At 39.8% G+C, this 17,485-nt stretch overlaps 1 long non-coding RNA gene across 1 annotated transcript in view; it reads left to right on the forward strand.

Annotated features, from left to right (window-relative positions):
• LOC150087092 (uncharacterized) overlaps positions 1–14,766 on the forward strand; it is a 269,420-nt gene extending 254,654 nt beyond the window's left edge. The window contains exon 4 of the long non-coding RNA XR_016546870.1: positions 14,641–14,766. This is a non-coding gene — a long non-coding RNA (uncharacterized LOC150087092). The remainder of the gene's footprint in view (positions 1–14,640) is intronic.
• Positions 14,767–17,485: the final 2,719 nt, after the last annotated feature.

Genomic DNA, 17,485 nt, shown 5'->3' on the forward strand with positions numbered 1-17,485 from the left:
TGTCTATCCGCGAATAGGTTTTTTTCATTCAGGCGAACACAATGCAGGATATTGAGCCGTGTCACAACGCTAGACTTTTACAGCAGCGAACTGTTTTATCGGTAACAATCTAATTTGCAACAACAGTGGGAGGCAATTAAGCATCCGTGTGGCAAGCTTTCGACACGTGTCTGCCATGTCAGATTCAGGCTGTTCTGTGGAATAAAGGAAAAACTACTGACTATTATTCAGATGTACTAATACAATGGCCACTCAGCGTACACAAGAACACCTAAACTGAAACCCATTTTTGGCTCCCTGCAGAACCATCGGTTTTCTAATACGGTGGGGATATTGGTTACGTTCTCGTGATGGCCAGGCACGTCGGGATAATGCATACACATATACACTGTGCTGCTACTTTTTAGGTACACCCCTCCTGTGCACACAAATGGTTTGTCCCGCAACGTTGCAAGTCACATGACCACAGTTGTGGATATAAATGCAGCAGAACAACCTTTCTAGTATCACTTAAGCGTACAAACCATAGCAAGAACGGGGAAAAGGAGTGATCTAACGGACTTCGAACGTAGCATGGTAGTAAGTGCAAAACGTGCTGGACAAAGCATCTCTGAAACGGCAGTTCTCTTAAACTTTTCATGCACCACAGTTTCAAGGGTGTATCGAGAATGGTGCAACGAACAGAAACAACGCATTCCTGTGGAATAAAATCTCGTGTTGATGAGAGAGGTCAGAGGAGGATGGCTAGAATTGTGCAAGCAAACAGACGGGCCACAATGTCGCACATCACGTCAGAATACAACCTTGGTGCGCAGAACAAAATATCGCAACGGACCACTAGTCGCACTTTGTCGGGAATGGGCTATAACAGCCGACGGCCACATCGTGTACTTTATTATTAATGAAGAACAAGAGAGCAGGACTCCTGTGGGCACAGCAACACCAACACTGGACTATCGAGGATTGGAAAACAGTTGCTGGGTCTTACGAGTCGAAGTTCCTGGTGCATCATGTTGATAGAAGGCTCAGAGTTTGGTGAAATTTATGGACCCGTCATGTCTGACGACTGCTGTGCAAGGTTGGTGGGGGCAGTGTTATGGTGTGCGGAATGTTTTCTTGGTACACATTGGGTCCATTGATATCCATAGATTCACATCTGAATGCCACATGGTACCTAAACATCGTTGCTGACCAAGTGCATCCGTTCATGTTGACAGTTTATCCTCAGTCAGATGGTTACTCCCAGCAGGATAACGCGCCGGTGCACAAAGCCCGGATCACTATGGAATGGTTCCAAGAACATGACAATGACTTTTCTTTGCTGCAGTGGCCTGCTCAGTCCCTGGATCTCAATCCTATTGAAGATCGTTGGGATGAGCTGAAAAGGGCTGTTCGCTGCAGGTCTACACCTCCGTCGAATCTGAAGGAACTACGTAACACACTCATGTCTGCATGGTACTCCAAACCTGCACAACGTTTTCAGCATCTTGTTCAATTCATGCCTAGACGAATTTAGGTGTTTTGAAGGCTAAAGGAGGCTCAGCACGCTACTATGTAGGTATACCTAATAAAGTGGTAGCACAGTGTATATTTAAGTCGATTTACATGTTACGTGGGGTATAAAACCCAAATATCCTAGGGCTTCCACTTCTCCTTCCATCTGAGATTGGTTAACTCATCCCCATTGGAAAAGACCTTTATGAATTCCTCCAGGCAATGACTTCGAATCCAGATCTCTCCAACGAGTGATTTGGCGAAACCACTGTCCTACAAATTGTAACAGGAAACTCGTGTAATTAAGAACAAACCAAATCCTCATAACGTAACGTGACGCGGGTGCTGCACAGAACCGATTTACAGTGTTGAAGTGTGATGTGATTCTTTGAGTCTAATGGCGAGATGAGATAAACCAGTCGGCTAAATTCGCTTTGGTTCTTGTCGGTGTCGGTACTTTAAGGATACCTCATCGTTTCTTGGGCTCGTGGTAGTGTCGCTTTTGGACTTCCCTTACTTCGGCACGTTAAAGTGTAAAGTGTAAAGTGTGTTCGTGTCAAACGGCACCAGGGGTTTCCCCCATCTCCGCGTGGTTTTCTTTGTGGGTGTAACAGATCACTGTTAAGGCCAGAGATTTAAAAGTGTATGGGATTTGGAAGTATTGTGTTGTGTATCGTTGTTCCTCTGGCCATTTAGCCGCTAGACCCCTGCTGGGGCCCAACGTTGCCCACACTCAGCCCCGTGGAGGCAGACCAGGTACACCCAGCATAATTATTTACTCTGGCAGGCCCTGCCACCTAATTTCCTGAAATTTCAGTGGCTAGGGCCTAAAAAAAAAAAAATAAAATAAATAAAAATAGTAATAATAAATAAAATAAAATAAATAAAAATAATAATAATAACGCGATTTTAAGGGGTGGTTCGCTAATGAGGTTAAGTTTCGGAATTGATGCACGATTTGGCTGTTATAATTTGGAAGTTTAAGTTTTTGTCGTGTGGGGCGTACACTGTGATGTATAGAGAGAGAGAGTGGGGGGAAAGACTGAAGACTGGAGGGGAAAGACAGAAGTATGAGGCCAATAGGGTAGACGACCCCAGATATCAGTGTGGCATGCCCATGCCGCACCAGGAGAAGTAAACGGGGGAGACGGGGGAGGGGACGGTCCCGGCCCCTCCCACCGCTAGGATATGGAGAGAAAGTGGGCCAGACTAGGTGTCCAACCCAGATCGCCAAAAGGCGAGGCAACAAGCGTAGCTGCAGTCACAGTCATGGTTTTTGGATATTCAGTTCAGTGTCGCTTCAGGTAGGTCACAGTCTTGGTTCAGTCTCACTTGTCTCGTGTTCATCTTATGGGATCAGGAAGAGGAGTGATGACTCTGGTCAGTTTGTAGTACTGCTTTGATGTCAATTCAGATAGTCATATTCGTTGAGAGCATCAGTCCTGGCCATTTGCACCAGGTCATGAATGGAGAGTTATCTTTGTTGGTAATTTCTTCTGATCGGTTGTAGTCATGCGGTATGTTCATGCTGTAGTCTCCTCCTTGGTTAGTTTCAATGGAGTTCTTCTATTCAGATGTTTCCATATTGTTGCGGATAGCGATTTCTGTTCTCCTTCTGTTAAAGATGTCCTAGGCGTAGCGGCTGAACGCGGTGTACTCGTCTTCCGAATCCAGGAGGTGATGCTCATTGTCTTTTGGTACAAATTTTATACTGGTGATGAGTACTGATCTTTGTTCCTCATAGCATTCACATTTGTGCATGATATGTTGCCACGTCTCCATATTGCCACAGGTGCAAGTTGGGTCCTCGGTCAGTCCGATTCTTCGGCACGTTACCAATTGTCCACTTGCGAATGCTCTCATTGACATTTTCCGTGCATGGCATTCAACGTCCTTGTGGGTAGCACAGTTGATAGAATCGCCGTCCTCTCCACACCGGGTGGAAAAGACCTGAGTTCGAATCCCGTCCATGACAGGAGGAATTTTTATGGGTCTTTTTCAAAACGTGGCCGAGTTAGTCGGTTTCAGGCGAGGGTAGCATTGTTTTTTTCTCGTTGAAACTCGAGTTTTTCGTTCAGCAAACAGAAAATCGACCTCAGAACACACGCAATTTACAGACAATATACACGGAGCAACATGGCCTTAGTCACCGATGCTCCTAAAACCCAACAAGCAACCATGACATCGAACTGTCATTTCCCTCAGAAACTCAGTTAGCTCGTTCCTATTTGCTCATCGTTCGACGTACACGTCTGAAAGGAATTACGGGCTAACTGTTGCTCACTTTTACAGGCTAAACTATTTATGTATATTTTCTGTTTCTGCTCCGGAATGGCCACATAGAATCAGGGGAGTTCACAACAGGAATGAATACGAGAACCTCACCAGAGTGAACTGATACTTATACAAATGTACCATCAGATTTGGTCACTTGGCTACGGCAGCCGATCAAAAGCTAATTGAACGAAATATTCTATTTTGTTCAGTTGTTTATATTTATTATAACAGATAAGAAAAATATTATATATTATATATAAAATATATAATATATATTTTATACAGATGAAAGGTGCATGCGTGTATTTGTTAAGCTCTAATCCAATTAAGGCTAAAATTTGCGTTGTGAAAACGTTAAATTGATATTAATAATAATAATAATGTTGAACATTTTGCGAAGTATAATATAGAAGTCTAGTTCAGATAGATGTCAGTATATTGTGTCTGTAATTGTGTGTATTCTTCGGTTTGTTTGTTTCTTTGATGGAAAAACTGGAGTTTTCGGAAGAGAAAATAATGTAGCTCTCGTCTGAGATCGAGTTTTATATATATATATATATATATATATATATAAAAAGCCTATAAAATTCCTGAACTCTCGCTTTTTCTACGAGGTTGGGAGACTGCGATTATAACCACTGTGCTGTCCGCGAGTGTCGCATATTTTATAGTCAAGTACAAAATCCTGCATTCAAGTGTGTGACCCGCGACTTTTGATAGGACAACGTATATAGAATTGTCAAAAATTCATACAATGAATGCATTACTGTTGTAATAAAGAAAAGTTTAAAATTTCAGTTAGCAAATTTTATATTCGCCTTTTTGTTTTTTGCTTTAGTTCGTTTAAATATAATAAAAGTCATACGAAAGTCATTGAATTCAAAATTTAAGGACATAAGTTCACTATTTGTTAATTCCTTTACAAAAATTTAAACACATTTTACCTCGTTTTGTTAGCATCAGGTTCATTCACTGTATGAAGGATGCATCAAAATCGAATATGTCTAACAGAAATCGTACGTAAAGAATTTTGCGCATATTCTGGTACACCTTAAGGTGTACCAGAATATGCGCAAATCTTCAGAATATGCGCATAAATCTTCTGGTACACCTTAAGGTGTACCAGAAGATTTACTTCGCTAGCGCACATTATGAACATTTTGCAAAAGATAATTATGAAAGCCAAAATTGCATTTCAAATATTAATTCGCGGCATACTCGAGGCTAACTTTTGTGGGCGGATTGAGATTTAGCCATTATCTTAGAACGGAATATTCTGTGACCTTGACAAAAGTATAAATGCCCACTAAAACAAATGATCCCTCCCTCAATGGGCTGCCACAGCTGATGCAGAAGCGTTGATGACGTGTGGGTGGTATAGCCATCAAAAATCGGAAGTAGGTGTTTCCAGGCACATCTTGCGGCAACTTTCGCAATAGCAGCAAGTAAAGTTAAAGTAACTGACACACACACAGGATACACTTTTATCTTCGGGTGGCAACTTCCTTTTGCCGAAAATGAATTCAACTAGAAAACGAGTTTCCGTGTCAGCCAGTCCTTCATTGATACTTTCAGGCAGTATTGTAGATCATTGAAATGAGTTGGTGGCCTCTTCTTGGCGAGGAGCAAGGTATGAATGATAGAATATTTATTTATTTTTTCTTTTTGGGAGTTGGGGGCAGATGCAGAAAAAGTCCGCTTCTCTCTACAAGATGGACGGATGACCATGGGAACGTTATGGACCCCAAGGTCATCCATGCTGAAACCATACTGTTGCTGTTCCTAGCCAGCATGGTGTGGGATTCTGTCCCAGGTGTGACATAACCACCAGCACAGTTCTACTGCTGCCATTAGGCCTTCCTAGCCGTGTTCCTTTGCGTGGTCCTTTACCTCCGTCCCCAGGCGAGAGGGGGAGGTAACCCCTGGTCTCCTCCCCCTCGCCACCCTTCTTTCCCCTCTGGTTGGGCATGGGCCCGTTCCACTGATTTGGGGCTCATCTTCTCTATGGACTCCATATATCTGTCTCTTCCCGCAGCCTTCAGTCTCCATCCTCTCTAACTTACAACTACTAGCGTCCGAATCGTCTCTAAATTGCTTGAGCCCTACTCCCAAAAACTTAATAACATCAAATCGCATAACTAGTACTCCTTTTGGCTGACTCCTATCTATAGCGTTTTTTTTTGTTTGTTTGTTTGTTTTAGGTCCTAGCTATTGAAATCTCAGGAAATTAGGTGGCAGGACCTGCCAGAGTAAATAACTATAATACTGGTATACCTGGTCTCTGCCTCCACGGGGCGGATTGTGGGCAACGTTGGGTCCAATTAAGGGCCTAGCGGCTAAATGACCAAAGGAATAACGGTACACGACACTACACATATACAAAATCAAAATCCATACACCTTTAAACCTCTGGCATTGACAGTGTTCTATTTCATACCCACAATGTATACTACGCGGACATGGGGGAACTCCTGGTGCCATTTGACACTAAACACACTCTATACGCTCACTTCCCTGCATCATTTAGCCATTATAACACTAATAGTAAAGTATTCGGATACCCGTCTACAAATATTTTGTATTGTGCCAGAAGTCTTCCGCACATGCGTATTGGCTCAGACATACAAATATAAATCTCGTGGGTCTGCCTGCATAGCAGCAGTACATTAGAAACCGGTACTGGTCGTGAAACTTGTAGACTTTCAACATGGGATGGTGGCTGGATGCGATTTCAATAACCTTCCTGTGCGCAAAACTGCGACTCCTCTTAACCTTTCTTTTGGTAGGTTAAAAGGAGTTCCTGAAAGATGGTAAACCTTAAGTGATACTCCGCGGAAAAAAGATCTTGACACCATTATAATTTCATCAAACGTGTGTGACAAATTATAATCGTAAGGAGAGTAATTTGTACCTCAAGTATTGTCGTTTGCGCAAAACAACTTGGAACAGATTCATGATGTTGTTATAGGGTCGTCAGGAACTTGGTACGGCTTAGGTCTTTTAAGACCTGTTCCGTTGTAGCTCTTGGAGGTGGTCTTAATGTCACCATCGTTGTCTTGGTCGATCCACATCTCTCTTCCTGTAGGTTTGTAGTTAAAGGCTAATTTTGAGATCCGGTCTGGGTTCATTCTTTCTATGTGGCTGATCCATTCTTTCTGATACCGTTTTATGTCATTTACTATGTCATCTACTTTTAATTTCTCACGGATATCTAAATTTCTTTGGTGGTCTTGTAAAGCCTAATAAAGGTCTTAAAAATCTCATTTGTGCTGCTTCTAGTTTGTGTGCATCTTTCTTATTTATGACCCAAGTCTCACAGCTGTAGAAGAGGGCTGGCTTTGAAGTGATGTTGTGCAGTCGTAATTTTGTTTCAGTTGTCATTTGTTTTCCGAAGTGGCGTTTAATCGTTCCGTTCATTTTATTATATTTTTGTAGTTTAGTGTGGATGTCTTTCCATTCATTTGATATTAAATTTCCCAAATAGATGAAATCAGATATTTGATCTATTATTATTTTGTCATCAATAACGATTTTTACTCTATGTATGCTTTTTCCACATAATCCCATTGATTTTGTTTCTGAGGTAGAGATTTTCATCTCGTACTTTTTGCCTATTTTATTCAGTTCATTTGCTGCTATCTGTGGTTCATCTTCGGATTTTGCAATTATAACTTGATCATCAGCATATAATATAGTTTGGATTTTATTCCTGTTGTTCAACTGTATTCCGTTGTTAATTGTTTCTTTCCATTCTTTAATAATTTTATTGACGTAGATATTAAATAAATTTGGTGATAGTCCACATCCTTGTTTCACTCCCTTATTGGTGTTAATTGGGTCTGATAGTTGGCCATTAGAATATTTTATGCAGACTTTTGAGTTTTTATATAGGCTTTGCATCGCTTTCCGGAGTTGGGTTCGGATATTTTCTTCATCTAGAATCTGCCAAAATTTTTCCCGGTTTACATTGTCATATGCTTTTGCATAATCAATAAAGAGCAGAAATGTTGGTAAATTGAATTCTCTTCTTTTCTCCAAAATTTGTTGTAATGAGAAAACGGCATCTATTGTGCCCCTACCTCTTCTGAACCCACATTGTTCTTCTAGAATTGTTCACTGTATTTATTAAGTTTATTCTTTAGTATATTAGAGTATAGTTTGAAGCAGTTGATAGCAGTGTCGTCCCTCTGTAGTTGTTAGGGATATTTCTGGAGCCTTTTTTGTGTAAATTGATTACTATTCCTGTTTCCCAATTTTTGGGTATCTGTTGTTTATGCCATATGATGTTAAATAATTTTAGTAGTGGTTTTTTTAATAAGGTGCCACCATATTTAAATAGTTCCACCATATTGAAATATTTCCATATTTAAATACATTCAAACTGTCTATGCCTGGGCTTTTTCGGTTTTTTGATTTTTGTAATATTAACTCTAGTTCTTCCATTGTTATGTTTTCTTCATATTCAGTTACCACTGATTTATCTTCCAATCTTCATCTTTGGTTACCACAGATTCATCTTCCATTTCCCTAGTGCCAGGATTTTACCATAGTTTGGAATAGTGTTGCTTCTATTCTGCTTGAGAGATGGAGTTGGTTTTTATTTGATCATTTGTGTCTAGTTGTAATTTCTTAAAAATTTAAAAACCTCTTCTCTATGGGCCCGTGATATCACGTTCTAAGGATTTAACAAATTTCCAACAAATTTGTAATAGGGTTTTAGGCATTATTGTGCTGTATATATTTTGTCTGTAAATTTCGTATGTTCTGCCCTCGTTTGTAGCACAGTTGGTATAATCACCGTTCACCCACACTGGATGAAATAGATCCGAGTTCGAATCCTCTCAATTAATTTTTCCCGCTAGGACTTTTTATGGGTCTGTTTCACAACGTAGCTGAGTTAGTCAGGCTCAGGCGAGATGGTCTTTCTCCCCGAAACGCGGGTTTTTTCATTCAGAAACCAGCAAATTGACAACAGAACATACTCAATTTATAGACATATTCTGTATACGGCGCAATATGGCCTAAGTTGCTGATGCGCGTAATGCCCCACTACTGCTGCATCATGTTTTTCTGTGATCGATTTGCCTGTTTTCTGGACGAAAAAACCGAGTATCTGGGAGAAAAAAAATTACGATTCTCTCTCCTGAGACCAACTAACTCAGCTACGTTGTGAAAAGAGGCCCATAAAAATTCCTCCCGTCATTGATGGGATTCGAACTCAGTTTCCAGCCGGTGTGGGGAGGAAGATGATTAATGCAACTGTGCTACCTACGAGGCCACAGATTCAAAAGGCCGCAGTATCATCCGTCTGTATGTCGACTGTCCGTAGGATGCTGAGTAATACTGCTCATTCCTTGATAGATTTCTCCCACCAACTCGGTTTGGCAACATCAGTGGTTATAGCGACCTTCAGAGTGTACTGTCTAGAGGAGGACATTTGCTTAAGCGATCCGAGCTACAAACAGGAATGGCATGACCTTGAAGGATTTCATTTCTAAAGAGTTACAACGTCTACGACGCAATAAAAAGCATTGCAGCAGCCTGCAATGAGGTAATAAAATCTGATTAATATAAATAGCGTTTAGAAGAATCTGTCTCCTCAATTTGTCAAGAGTTTTCAAGGATTGCAGGATACAGACGGAGAAGGAAGAAATCACTGAAGTCGTCGATTTTCTCGTTAACTAGACTTTGAGTGTGATGCTGAAGATGATAAAAATATCCTGTCTTCACAAATTCACTTCAGAAACTAATAAACTAGGGATTAGAGCTGGAAGCCTACTTGCAGAGGAGAGGCATTCATTCATTTCATTTATTGAGTAAAGGGGCCCCTAGCCAAAAGGCACAGTGTTTTGTGGAAGGCGCTACCGGTGGTTTCCCACATCTGCACCATGGTACTTTGTGAAGAATTACAGAAGGCAGTATGATGAAGAAGAAGAAGAACTCTTTACTGCATATAAAACGCACATGCCGTACACAGTGCCCTACACGGCTACAAGCCAGGGATGATGGAGTGGAACCAGAAAAGCACTGTACAATAAAGGTAATGACTGAAGCATTCAAGGAAATTACCAAAGGAACAGCAGCCTTTGAGAGGGTGGACACCTGATGCCGCTAGTTTGCCAAGGTCAACAGATGGCCTGTCTTGTTACAAAGCAAATGTGTGGTCAACACTACAAAAGCTGAACGACCACGAAAACGTTCTAAATCCTTATCAGCTCCCTCCACCCTCCTGCTGATCACCCTCCACTTCATCTAGTGTTTATAAATCAGATAGCATACTAACACTTTCGCCCAAAGTAAGCAGTCCAGCACTTCGGCCCTCTTGGATAGCATAGTGTACATAAGCACCGTTCTTCCCCACCGAGTGGAAAAGGCCCTGATTCGAATCCTGTGGATGACGCGAGAATGTTTCACACCGTGGCTGAGTTGGTCGGTCTGAGTCTAGGGTTACACGTTTTTTTTTTTTTTCTTTCCAGAAATTGGAGTCTTTCATCCATCATAGAAGCCCTCGTGGGTAGAATCGAAGTTTGTAGAATCGAAAAAACTTTTATGTGCCTTTTTCACAACGTGGCTGAGTTGGTCGGTCTCGGGCAAGGATAGCATGGTTTTGATGTGAAAACATCTTTGATGGTACCTACCAAATTTTTCGGACTGAAGTAAATCCGATTGATCACTTCTTAAATTACGCTAATGACGCTAATTCAGCCACTAACTTTTTTCGGTAGAGTAAGTAGCGGGCATGAGCATAAAACGTTACATCGTTCATAACTTCGGTTCTAGCTGTTCGATTTTAAAAATTTTAAACGGCTCCGATTTTATTTCGTCGAATTGCAAAAAGTGTTGAAAATACAATTTCAAGTGTACATTTCCTAAGGATGTTTTTACATAAAATAAAACATCTTTCGTGCTTAGAGGGTACACACGCTGTTTTTTCTCCCGTAAACTCGTGTTTTTTGTTCAGCAAACAGAAAACTGGCCACAGAACACACGCAACTTACAGAAAGCTTATACGGAGCAATATGGCCTTAGTTGCTGATTCTCCTAAAATCCAACAGTCCAGAATACTGATGTGACCTGTAATTAAATCCAATTACGGGGAAAGATTTAATCTCGATTATATGAAGTTTTCTTTTAGCCTGTTGTTAATTACTGGAATAAAGTTTCCTCCGTGGGTAGTTAGGCTAACAGCTTGAGAATGTTTAAAGGTCAGCTGCGCCAGGAGAAAAACACACGGTTGTTTTTTTTTTATTATATTTCATATAATTTTACTTATTTATTTTATTTTTATTTTTTGTTTGGACAGTGCAGCAAAAACCTGTGGTTTCCTTGCAATGTATTGCTAATACTAATACTAATTTGTTTTTTTTTTTTTTTTTTTGGTAGTTGTTGGCGCATCGGCTTCTGTGGCCATAATGCACCTCCCAACGTTTTTGCAGTACTTTGATCCAAGCCCGAGGCGGGATTCGAACCCGCGACCTTTGGGTTGCCAGGCAGGCACTTTACCCACCCGGCTAGCCCGGTCGGCTAATACTAATTTGTGAAGTAGTTTCCAGTCATTAATATTTCCTCGTTTCTTTAGCGACTGAAAGACGTATTTATAAAGTTTTACATATTTTAAATAAATAAGTAAATTTTCTGTTTATATTCCGAGGCGGCCACATAGGATCAGATATTTTCCGTGGTAAAACATTTATATATATATATATATATATATATATATATATATTCTTTAGTCGGTTGCTACAACCTACTTGATAGAAGTCTTGGGGCAAAGTCAAGCTCTGGAAGAACAAGAAATTAAAATAATAATACAAGAAGTCCGTAATTAATTAACTGAAAGGTGTTGTTCTTAATTAATCCCGCTCTGGCCGTGAAACCTGGAATTGTGTGCAAATGTAACTTCCCAAATCTAAAATATTTGTTGTATTTTATAATGGCAAACACTGAAACCCATGTACTCTATACACTGCTCTACCATTAATATCTGGACACCCCTCCATGGATGGGGAAACAGGTGCTATGCATGCAACACGTCACAGAACCTACTATAAATATGCACACTGGGCTTCGAACAGACAATTGCAAAAGTGGGCATGCAAGATCGTTCAACAGAATTGATCACCTCAACAAATGCTAGACGCCGATTGACATGGTGTAAGGAGCGCGAATCCTGGACTGCAGAACAGTGGAAAACAGTCCTATGGACAGGTGAGTCGAGGTTCGCACTCTACCTGGGTGTGGCGAATGCCAGGGGAACAGATCCTTCCTGATTGTATCCTCCCAACAATGAAGTTTGGTGGAGGCAGTGTCATAGTATGGGGCTCCTGTCATGGTTTGGCTTGGACCCATTAGTCATTATTGATAAAACCATGAATGCTGTGCAATACCAGGACATCCTTGACAGTTATGCACTTCCAACTTTATGGCAATACTTCAGGGAAGGCTATACCTGTATCAGCAAGGCAATGCACCATGCCATACTGCTCGGGTCGTGACAGAGTGGTTTGAGGACATGGGCGTGGAAAAGTTCGATTGGCCAGCCCAGAGTACTGATCTGAACTCTATCGAGCATCTTTGGGATGTATTGGATCGTCGGGTACATGCACGTCGAGATCATCCAAAGAAAAAGCCGAACTGGTGGCTGTGTTAAAGGCGGAGTGGAGAATCATATCACGTGACATTTATAAAAAAGCTGGTTGAGAGTATGCCGCGAAAATTGAGGGTCGTCATAAAAGCGAAAGGTTTCAGCATAAAATATTAAATGACACAGTAAAAGCTCTTTTTTTTTCTAAAGGCAGGTGTCCGGATATTAATGGTAGGGAAATGTACTATATATGCCGTATAGAAATGCATAAGTTTTGCAAAATGGCTTATATCGTACCTTGTTCCATTCGCAGATTTTGAAAACTAACAAATAATGTAACATCTGTATTTATTTTAAATTTCAAAACCTATTTTGTAATTTAAAATTAATTTTGATATGCATGTCATAGTATCCTGTGATACGTATATTCCTTTGTTGTGTTGTATAACAGCGGATGGAATATAGGGGTTGCTGGGTGGGTGTTATTCGTTAAAGCAACTAAGGCTATGTGGCGTCAGTATATTTGTGTACATATTTTTGGTCTGTTTTCTGTTTGCTGTAATAAAAATCTCAGTTTCTAGGAGAAAAAAAATATATGCAACCCTTGTCTGAGACCGACTAAATCAACCACATTGTGAAAGATGCCCATAAAAATTCCTGGCATTTTCTACCCACACAGGTAATTTGCAGTGGTTATAATCACCTTCTTCTCATGGTGTGGAAGAATGGTCATTATAACCACTATACACCCAAGGGCTGTATAACAACGAAACATTCATTTACATGTCGTATAGTAATACATCGTTATGTATAAAATGAATTGTAGCCTCGGATCACTCACGGATTCTGAAAACAAATAAGTCACCCGAGGAAAAGAAATAAACCTTGAGAATGAAACGCAGTTGTATTGCCAGCCAACTCTGCTGAAATAGCAGTGCAAGACAGGAAGTGAAATCTGTTGGTGTTTACTTGTAAAAGCGTATGTCCTGGCACTGTAGCATCTTTTTACCTTGCGCAATCTCTTTCTTAGAAATTATCAGAAAACCCCCTTCTTTCGATGACTTTTTTATGTATTGGACAAAGATAAGATGAATATAGTACCGGTCTGTATCTGCCTTTTTAATGAAAAGAAAAGAACGTGCACTGTTGTTTAGCTTGATCGTATCAGATAGTCCCAAAGATCGATGTTACAAGGTTTTAACGGCAGTTTATTACAGGTGGATGTGCAATCAGAATTTCCCCTTATTTATTCCACGAATTCTAGGTATTATTTTTAAGACATTTGGACGAATGACTGATCGAATTTCTTATGAAGAAAAACGCTTGTCTCATTATAGCACACCATCAGTACAAGTGATATAGCATAAGAGTGGCGATTTCTTAGAGTACATAAAAGAAAAAGAAAGTAAGGCAAGCAAACTGCCAGAAAAGTAGGAAACACCAGCGAGATCCGTATTCTAAATATGGTTTTCGCTCAATTCTTAAACATCACACACGGCTGCATTAGGTCCAGCGACCCATTTCCGCTTGCAAGGATGAAATTGGATTTTCGTAAATCGTTGCACTTTGGTAAATCGGTGTTCAAAAAAGCATCGTGGATACACTCTTTCTTCTAATACTTTGTTTGTGTGTGTGTGTGTGTTATAAAATCATGAAATCTGCGTAAGTTATTTTTTAATATAATTTTCATAATTATGGTTTTAATGACAGTCTAAAAGTGACTGCAAAAATACAGTGTAAAAGGATAATAAAAAATGCAGCTGATGAAACAGTTAATAGCATGCTGTATATTAGTGACGTAATAGTTCAGCTCTAATTCCCAGGAGAGCAGATAATTAAAATATTCATTTTTAGTAATCATAACTTTAATGCAGCGCGTATTATTTAAACTCAATTTAATTCCCTTCAACGCCGTCTATTAGTTTATTTTTTATTTTTCATTTATTTATTTATCTTTTTTTTTTGTATTACGCAGTTTATTTATTTGTTTTTTTTTTATGCATGCGTAGCATTGGACTGTTATGGATTTTGATAGCAAATGATAGTTAATGCAAAAAAAAAAACAGATCAATTCTTATTCAGACAAATCGATACCAAAATACCAGTTTATTATGTGACTAAAAGTGTATTGGCAACCAGTGCACCAGTTTGTTTTAAAATGGCTAATAAGACTTATATTTCTTTCTTTTTTGCATTTCATATAATATCCCAGTAGCTATTTAGAAATTACCATATCTGCCTTCTGTAGTATATTTATAAATTTTTACATGTTTTGTTTCGTTTAGCATATTCAGCCATTCCAAAACTTTGATCGAATTTTTCCAAAGGAAAGGAAGGCTACACGACTGATTTAGTTGTCTCATTACTCCGTAAGGAAGTAACTTTGCTCGAGTTACAGCAATATTGCTCCATTACAACTACAACGGTAAATGTTTCTCATTATTGAAAGTGATAAGGTGTTTTACGTACTTTCTTTTCATTCTTTAGTAATATTAATACCAATAGTTAACTATCACCAGAAATAGCTTCTGCTTCTGGATACTTTAAATCAGTATTCTTTAAATAATTCCCACTGCTTCTCAAAAATTTTTCTTGTTAGAATGAAATTCATAATTTTAACTCATAATTCAAGTAAAATGTTGAAACACGGATTCTGACTTTCAGAGAAAGAGGAAAATCCACAAAACCTACAAAGAAAAAATATTTTTTCAACGTGTATTGTTATCTTTTAAAAATGTAATGTAATTTTTTTTTTTGTAATTGCGTTTATGTGCTATACTGCATTGAATTAGAAGGAATATTTTCGTTAGTGCTTTCGAAATTATTCCTTCTAATTGAACGCAACTGCGCTGTACTTCTTGCGATTATAAAATTCCCTGAATGACTTTATAAAGATTAAACTGAACTTACTAAGTATCTGCATTGGCTCCCTTGGATAGGAAGCTGTTGTCTTCTTCCACAACTGGAAGTATTTTTGGAAATTTTTTACTGATATAGATTTTAATATCCTCTAAGTACGCTGCTGGACTTGCTTCGATGATGCGCCACAGAACTCTTAAACCACCATCAACAACAACTTGCTTCGAGGAAATGTATCCTTTTCAGCGAGCTTTTGATACTTGGGGAATAAAAAGAAGTCAAACGAAAAACAGTAGGATATTCCACCTGAAGGATCAGTTTTGGCACCATCTTCCCACAGACCAAGAATAGTAGTTAATATATGGGGAAAAATCTCTTTATCCATTCCCAAGTGTGTCGTTCTGAGATCCTTCGATCGATATGGGCAAGTTCCGGACTTGAAAGTTTTTCCATAACTTAATATAATATTGTGAACCACGCAATAACAATACCACCGCTGTAACAAACGATAGATGGAAGCATGATACAGTGCACTAGCTGCTGTTGTGATCATCTACAAGGTCACACCTTTTATACACTTCTCGACAAAATTAATAGAACAAAATGTTTTTCATGAATATTTTGTTGTGAACAGTGTTTTCGGTGACGCTGTTCGCAACAAAATTCCCGTTTTAGCCTAAAAACAGATTCTAGACGTTATTTCATCTGGAGATAACGAGGAATGCGGTACCATCACTCCAATATCAGAGAAAGGGACATTTACGGTAGAGGTGGTGTTCTCGTGTGGGGGCGAAATAAAGATCGACGGGCGCACTCCTCTTCATGTTTTTGATAGGGGTACCGAGAACAGATCCTCGAACCCTATGTGCGACTTTTTAGGAGTGCTGATGGCCCAGATTTTCTTTTCAAGCACGACAACGCCACTGCACATAGAGCTCAAGTGGTGGAGAATAATCTTGAAACTATAGATGCAGACATGTAGACATCTTATGTAGGACGGCACCTGAACGAAAGTTCAACTCCGTCTTTGTAGACACTGTGATGGTTACAGAGCACTGTAACAGACCAGAAATGTTCGTGCAGTGTGTGTGTGTGTGTGTGTGTGTGTGTTGTTTAGTTGTTTCTGGCCGTTTTGTCACCAGGCAGGCGATCGCCTGGAAAGCCTGTCCAGTGTCCATCTACACCACGAGGAGGTAGGCCACAACTACGCATGTACCATGGCCAACCTAACGGTCACGCACTGAATGTCCAAAGAGAGTTTGGAGCCATTCAAAAGAACCCCGTACCAGGAAGCCGGCAACAGCGCGCACACACGCACATACACACACACACACAGTCATTCCCAGGAGACGGGACAGCAGAAGACGAAGAAATAAGGAAGAGAATAGCATAAAGTTAAAAAAAAATAATAATAAATAAATAAAAAATAAAATAAAACTAAATAAAATCTTTATCCATGTCTTTGCCCACGTCTTTATGCAGTGCTGTCCAAAGTAGTCCACAAAGAGAAAAAGTGTACTATCAAACAGAAGTAGTAATGCCATTCAAACATGATCAGCAGGAACAAGTTCTAGATATAATTCTGAATTCTGTTAATCTGGAGTAGTATCAGAAGTCTCTGGTCGATGACGGTATCACTGAGCAGAGGAAGGATTTAGTTGCAGAGGCTTGATAAAGGATGAGTCAGAAAAGTGCAGCATCTGTTAAAACCTTTGCGTGTTCTTGAAAACCACAACAATTCTGTTTATGACGCCATCAGGACGACAGACGAGGCAACAGGCTGTATTATGATTTATGATGTGTTTTCAGTTTGATTTCTTGAATTAACATTGAGGTTGAAAGCCTTCCTGCGATTAAAAAGCAGCATTGCAGAAGGTTTGAAGAGGAAGAGCCTGGAAATTGTTGACAGAAATGAGTATCTTCTCACTTCCGGCACACAAGTTTGGTACTGTTTGCCGTAAGAGCCAATCTTAGGTACTCGTAAATAGAGCATTCAAAAAGTACGTGAGGGGAGTCTTGAGGTAGCCCAGATCGACAGGAGACTGTATTGGAAAGTCTGAATTGGTAGAGTTTTGTGTTAAGCGAACCATGCCCAGTTAGTATGTATGAGGTAAACAGTGAGGGTGAAAACCATTTTCTGGTGGATGATGAAAGTAGTGCAATTACGTCGGGAACGAATTTTTTGGTAATACCTCCTTTTTCGGTAGAATTCCATCTATTCTGCCAGGTGTTGACTAACAAATTCCAGCATCGGGTTCGTTCAGTTTTCGC

The sequence above is a fragment of the Mastigoproctus giganteus genome, chromosome 4 (assembly GCF_048544385.1).
Source record: "Mastigoproctus giganteus isolate SK-2022 chromosome 4, ASM4854438v1, whole genome shotgun sequence".
Taxonomy (NCBI): domain Eukaryota; kingdom Metazoa; phylum Arthropoda; class Arachnida; order Uropygi; family Thelyphonidae; genus Mastigoproctus; species Mastigoproctus giganteus.